This window comes from Rhagoletis pomonella, unplaced genomic scaffold, assembly GCF_013731165.1.
Source record: "Rhagoletis pomonella isolate Grant_MI unplaced genomic scaffold, Rhpom_1.0 Rhpom_scaffold_00110, whole genome shotgun sequence".
Classification (NCBI taxonomy): Eukaryota; Metazoa; Arthropoda; class Insecta; order Diptera; family Tephritidae; genus Rhagoletis; species Rhagoletis pomonella.
In genome coordinates, this window is record NW_023458664.1 from 50,120 (window position 1) to 57,854 (window position 7,735).

The following is a 7,735-nucleotide window of genomic DNA, read 5'->3' on the forward strand; positions in this document are numbered from 1 at the left end:
GGGGGGGGGGGGGGGGGGGGGCATTGAATAATGGGGTGAAATTATAATTTTGACAGAGAGAATGAAAACTCGGTTTACGCCAACCACTGGATTTTTGCGCAAAATACCTTTCCATGTTGCAGGCTTTCGGCAGTGCTTAGAAAAAATATTCCTCATCAGTCCAACTCCGACTACGCTGACCACAGTATTTTTTACAAAAAGGTCCATATTTCAAACCGAATTTATTCATAAATTTGTATCTGAAAATTTGAAATCTTTATTTTAAACTAACCATATATGTAATACTCCTATATTGGCAGTAAGAGCTAGTACCGTCCGAAAACACTACAGTACAGATATATCAATAAACACGTACGAAAGAAACCCTGTAGGGAAACGAACTAGTGCGGAACTGGTTCGGTTCTAGTGCGTTTGGAACCATGACTAGTACGCGTTAATTCTCTTTTACATGCTAGCGACTGGCGAATTTAACATTGCGATGTCCTAGGAAGTGTCAATTGTCCCCCGTTGCATCCCTTTGGCTCTAGTTCCGAACCAGTTCTAAATTCGACAGATAAGATCTAGTTCGTTTTGCATCCCTTTTTCTATGGTTCCGAACCAGTTCCAAATTCGACAGATGAGATCTAGTTCGTTCTGCATCCCCTTTTCTTTAGTTCCAAACCAGTTCCTAATTCGACAGATGAGATCTAGTTCGATCTGCATCCATTTTTTATACTTCCCAACCTGTTATAAATTCGTCACCTTAGATCTACATTTCTAATCAGGCTTGTCGAAACATTTCCCTTCTAAATTAAATACGATCGGTTGAAGGAAGGACAATACAATCACAAATGTTTAAACGCGTTTATAAAAAATTTATAAAATACATTAGTAGTAGTAGTAGTATTAAACTTAAGTAGTAAGTAAAAAAAGTGCGTTCTGCTTAAAAGTAAAAATATTAGTTCACTTTGTCTTACTTGTCTAAATTTAAGCATATAGATTTTTAAGTAAATTCAGTTCTTTTTAAGCTTATATGTATATGAAGTACTTCCAACGTTTTTGTCGTACTTAACTTAAATAAGATATACAGTCAGTCAATAAAGTGTAGGTACAGTGAAGTTTTTACAATACCGACAACTATTTTTTAAATATTTTATTTTCCCCTAATTTTTTATAAAAATATGGTTAATTCTACACCAAAAACCCCAAAAATCAGAGTTCCAAACCTTATGCATAATTAAAGAAAACTGGGAACTCTTTAGAAAAAAGTTAAGTACTCAGTTATTAGCCCATTAAATTTAGTATAACAAAGTGCAAGTTTGAGGTAGCTAGAACTTACCATTGATATTTAGCAATTTTTTTTTTGGCAAGTCCTAGCTTCCTCACACTTGCACTTCATTATACTAAAATTGAATGGACTAAAAAACTTTTTCTAGAGAGCGTAAATAGAAAGTGAATTATTTTAATGAAATTTTGCGGAATTTTCTTAAATTTTGCACAAGGTTTGGGACTCTGATTTTTTGAGATTTGCTTGTAGAATTTACCATATTTTTATAAAAAATTACCGAAAACTAAAATATTAAAAAAATAGTTGCCCGTATTGTAAAAAATTCTTTGTACCTAAACTTTATTGACTGACTGTATTAACGTAGCTGTGGTGGATTGCATAAAAAAACTTAATTTGTCTTTTCTTAAAAAAAAGGTAGCTCTGGTGGCTTGCATTTTTAAATAAATTTAGTGAGAAAGTGGTAATTATTTTGACACTTTTTTTTAAATGCCTCTTTTTCTGCAACTGCATTGCCTTTCTCAATTGTCCTTCAGGATATTGGCCTTTGTTTATGGAATCACTAAGTATAATGATTATTAATCATTTCAAAAACTATACCAGCGTGATAACCGACGTATCCTTTTGAGAAGTAGCCGCACCCTTATAAAAGGAATAAGACCCAAACTTTTCAGGTAAAAATTTCAGTAGGCTGCGTCTTTATGGCCTTTTCAGTTTTATAAATTACCATTGTTTTTAAGTGGAAAAATAAAACTGAAAATTGATGATAATCTCTGCGCGAAAAAATAAAAATCATAAAATAATCATTATTTGTAATCCCAAAAATAAAAATAAAATAATAATTATTTCCGTTTGAGCGAAAATAATAAAAAATAATAATTCATAAAATAATGATTAAATGCTGATTTAAATTATTTTACTCATAATGATTACATTCCCTGCTTTTAAAATTTAAAATAGAATAGTTTAGTGAAAGTACCACATTTCACTGCTTTTGGACTGGTGCGGCACTAGTTACTATCGGACTGGTTCGTTTTTGGCAATAAAGAACTAGTACTGAACTAGAAATCTGGTTCACTAGGTCGTGTTATCCCTACAGGGAAAGGAACGCATACGTTTATAAATAAACATGTACACAACACATATACAAAAACGGCACTCAAGAACACAATACATTGACAAAAACGGTACTAGACTGTCTCGCTTTGATTTCGGAATGCTTACACATTGAGAAGTTAGCTTACTGCCAATATAGAAGTATTACATATATGAAACTAACGTTTAATTGTTTGACCACACGTGTGTGTTCAAATTTTTCGCTTTGGGTTAAGCGTTTGGACACAATAGCCCAAAATTATTGTTAAAATAACCTAGCCGTACCCAACAAAATACCCTTTGCTTTTTCTAATTTCGATTCTAAGAACAAAATATTTGTAAATAAACAAAAAATTTATGACAAAATTTGGAGGATTTTAGATATTGGATACGGTAGCACGAAATGTCGCAATCTACTTAATTGTCAGGTTGTTAATATGGCGACGAAAAAGTGACAATCGAAGTACCTTCTGTTTTGTATCATGGTGTTACTAACACAACTGAAATAATGCGAGCTATCTTTCACATATGAGTAAGTAGTCAAGCTAATTTTTTCATATATGAGCAAGCAGTCAAACTAATTGATTTGTTTGTCAATCAAAACAAAATTTTAAAGGAAAAGCAATGTCGCCTGGGTGCCAAATTTCAAAACGCTTACAGGCTAACCTAATATTCACGCACGCCGCCAATTTACTGTCAAAAATTTATCATGCGCATACAACTTGTATGGGACCAGCCGAAATTGAACGGCGTGCGTACGAAGCTAACTCTTCTAACTTAAGCGGGTTTCACTGTAGTTCGAAAACTTGTACCAAGTACAAAACGATTTGTGTATTCATGAACTGTTTTATTTGACTTCGACAGTTGAATACAATAGAGTTTATTTGTTTTATTATTAAAAAAAGATAAAAATATAGTATTAATTGTACCTTAATTAATTAATGTAATTAATTGTAATTGAAAGCTTTTACTTTTAATCTTATTTAATGGAAAATGCCTTTAAATTTATGTTCGAATGTTTGAAATATTTATGTATTTATTTTTCCTATTAATTAATACTCAAAAAAGTTTAGACTAATTATTGGCAAATCTAAAGCTGCTAAATAAAAATGTGTAATATTTTAAAGTGTACTTAATCAAAAGTCTTTTATTGTATATTCATGAATTCATTTAATTTTTTGACTTCCAGAGTAACGGTTTTGGTCCATAATTGGACTAGTATTTTTCTGTCTGTTTTGAACTAGTATGAGACTGGTATATTTCTGACCGAAATCTGAGAATTGCCATCTTGTAGGACATCCCCATGTTAAAAATACCAGTTGATTGCATGGAAAAAAGATAATTGGCTGACTAGTTGGGCATGCGGTTCATACTAGTTGTGAGGTAGTTTACAACTAGTACATTCGACTACAGGGTATGTTTGTATGGATATATTTATGATGAAGCAAACGGGCTTCGTTGATGTACTGATGGGCATATGTATGTACTTATGGACAGCAATGTTTTCATGTATGTACATATGTTTGAATGGTTGTATATATATTTGTATGTATGTACATATGTTTGTGTACATGTATATATGCACATATGTAGTACAAACGAAAACAAATCTAATAAACTGCTCGTTGATATAAATGCGAACTGTACTGATTGTCAAAAATTATGTGTTTGTTGTACATTTGTTCATGTTTATCATTGTGCGTGTAATTTTCTAGAGTAGTTTTGTGCTCTCGCTATCTCCTTGTATTAACTCGTCCTTCGTTGGTATACTCTGATGAACATATGTGAGGATGATAGCAAGGCCAACTTATATAAGGTAGTCTTACAGGAGCAGTTGAAATTTTCGCCCGATTTTTCTTAAAGAAAGCTATAAACGTAGCGACCGTTGGTTCAACTTGGTGTTGTTTTGCTCTAGATTGCACCGTTTGAGGGCCTGTTGAATGAATTTATATCTTGGTTGTATGAAAGATCAAAAAATTTGGATTTTCTGGCAAGTTGTACAACTTATCGCTACATTAATGGCCATGTTGTTGTTTGTACACTAAATAACCGAAAATAGATAACTCACACGAAATAGGTACGTGCTTTCGTTGAATTTTATAAATGTAAGCCGAAACTATGAAATTGTAAAAATTAGATTTTACAATGAGACTGTGAGACAATTAGGGGATTCACAAGACGTGTTAACCGTCGTAAAATCTTAAGGTTAACATCTTTTTTAATTAAAATGGTTTTAGGGGATTTCTAACTAAACCGAAATTCTTTTAAACTGATAAAGAATATATAATTAGCCAACCCCCCAACCATTTTAACCGCTATTTTACATAAACAAGTGTTAAGCTTAAGATTTTACGACGGTTAACACGTCTTGTGAATCCCCTAAATGTTTGTGGGCAAAACGTCCAACTTAATTCCGGATTGATTTGAACCAACGTTTTCGGCTTGCATTATGTCAAAAGGATGTGTTTGTTGTAATTCATTCTGTCATTTACTACCATTATGCGTAGGTCAATTCATGAAATCATTTAATGCGTTTGAGTAGAAACTGAATGAATGAACACCATTTCATGATTACAGTTAACGCGAAATAGAGTTTATGCACTTAGTTTTTACTCAGATCGATGAAATGATTTCGTGAATTGGACTACGCATACATGTGATAATTGTGCTTTTAATTTATAAGGTAATTTTATGTTTTTATACTCTTGCTACCACATGAATATATGAATTCATGATAAGAATATATGAATTCGCCTTGGAAGATAGAAAGCGAGTAAGAATAAATGCCGAACAAAGGAATTTGTCTTCTTTCAACTTAAATAAATGCATTTTGCAAACAAAGGTGCGTACGTTACTTAGTACCTTGGTAATGGCGAATTCGTAAGGATCTATTGATTGCATTATAAACATTTTCATTTATTTGTTAAACATACAATTACTTCCATTACAACCCGGTCCTATGGATGCTAGAAGCGCGAATTCATATAAAGTGGTGTTACCGGAAAATGAATAAATAAATTATATGTATGTATATCAGAAAATTAATAAGATGAAATGAAATTATTGTTTGATTTCTAACCAAACCTATGTATGTAACTCAATCGCCTAATGGTTTGCCGAACCGTAAACATATGTTTACACATCCATTTTCGTGAGTAGGTACCTGGTACTCACACCTTTTTTAAGAAGTTTCACTTCTATCATGTGTACGGTGTTACACACGCATATTTTTTTTTACGAAAGTCAATCTGGCATTAATTAATTTTTTTATTTTGGATTATGTATTTACTTCACATATATCTTAGGTTTTTTTTTCATATATATCATATATATAAATAGGCAATCATGTTTCCTTTACACCCCTTTTACGGCTAAACTATAACTCTAATGTATAAAGAATTATATATCATTCGAAAGGTATTTTGATGCTGCTGTGCAGACAATTTTTTACATTCCAAATTAGCTTAACATAAGCAGCAGTTTAGGAATAAGATGTATGTAGGATGTACATGAATAGATTAAGACTCAAAAAAGGAAGAAGGTAAAGTTCAGTATATACATAGAAGAATAAAGGGATAAATGCAGAGATTAAAATAAAATTAAAGAAACCTAAACATAAAGACAAAGAGGAAGAGGAAATTTAAATAGTAAATATAATAGCAAAGGTGTGGGTGAATATTTAGATAAAGAAAAGAATACAGATAAAGATGTGAATTAAAGTCAAGGAAGTGATACATATAAAAATAAAAGATAAAAACCGACAGACACAAAGATAGACATAAAAGTAGAGACAAAAAAGAGAAAGATAAAATTGAAGAATGACATGTTATTTGTACTGAGTAGTGTTGTGTTTTACTGTCTTGTGTTATGTTATGTTATATTATGCTATGTTATGTTATGTTATTTTAGGTTATGCTATGTTATGCTATGTTGTGTTATGTTATGTTGTGTTGTTTTGTGTTGTATTGTATTGTTTTGTTATGTTATGATACGTTATGTTATGTTGTGTTGTGTTGAGTTGTGTTTGTTGTGTTTTGTTGACTTGTATTGTGTTGTGTTTTGTTATGTTATGCTATGTTATGTTATATTCTGTTATGTTGTTCAACGCATTTCACCTAAATTCACTTCAATATTCAACTAATCTCAATTCGGCTCAACTTAGCCCACCTCAACTCCCCTTAATTTAAAAGGTCCAATTTCAACCGCTGGGGGAACACTAGTTATTTTTTATATGCCCAACAGTGATATTTGATACCCATTATGTGCCCATAATTTAAAAAATTAGTATATTCATATGAACTCAGGTTTACAGCGGTTTTTGAGGTCGCTGAATTCGAATCTGAAGTCAAGGTTAGGTTAGGTTAGGTTAGAGTGGCTGCCCCGCGCAGAACGCGGAGCACACGTGGGCTGGAAAAGCCCGTTGTGATACCACTGGCCGAAGCCATTTGCTTCTTTCCCTCCCTTAGTAATTGAACCACCGAGTGCGTTTTATATAGCACAAAAAGTCGAGAACGTTCGCCGAGTTCAAATCGGCTAAACAATCTACAAAGTACTTGTTGAAGAATTGGTTGCGCATATTGGACAGGGCGGGACAGTGGCAGAGATAGTGTTCGATGGTCTCCACCTCCTCCTCGTCTCTGCAACTGCGACAGAAATCGTTGGTGAGGTATCCCAACCTTTTTCCGTGTGTGCCCATCAGGCAGTGTCCGGTGATTACCCCGACTACTAATCTGAGAGAGGAGCGGTCCAGCCGGGTGAGAGCTATGGATCGCTTTACATCAATCTTTGGCCATATTTGCCTGGTAATATGGCAGGTGGTTTCCACAGCCCATCTTATATTTACCTCCTCAACGAGTTTCGCCTTTAGTCTGTGTTTGCAGGAGGTTAGAGGTATGCCCGCATTCGGAGCAGAATTGACTACAGAAAGTTGCGTCCCCCTCCTTGCCAGCTCGTTGGCTAGGCAGTTACCAGGGATGTCCCTGTGTCCAGGGACCCATACAACAGTCAAGGAGCATTTTGATGCCAGCAGGTTGAGAGTATTTCTGCATTCGATGGCTACTTTGGACGTTGCTTCGTTAGAATTGAGAGATTTGATAGCAGCCTGGCTGTCAGAATAGATAGAGATAGGCCGTCCTGAAGGGGCGGAGGTTATAAGCCACCGAGCCGCCTCCATTATGGCGTTTAATTCCGCTTGAAAAACGCTGCAATGGTCCGGTAAGCGAAAACTGAGATTTAGCGCGAGTTCGTCAGAGTAGATCCCGCTACCCACTCTTTTGTTTAGCTTGGAACCATCTGTATATATGGCCGTAGACCCTGGGTTAAGGTCTGTGGCCCTTTCCCACTCGTTCCTCTCTGGGATTCTTGTGGAGAATTTGT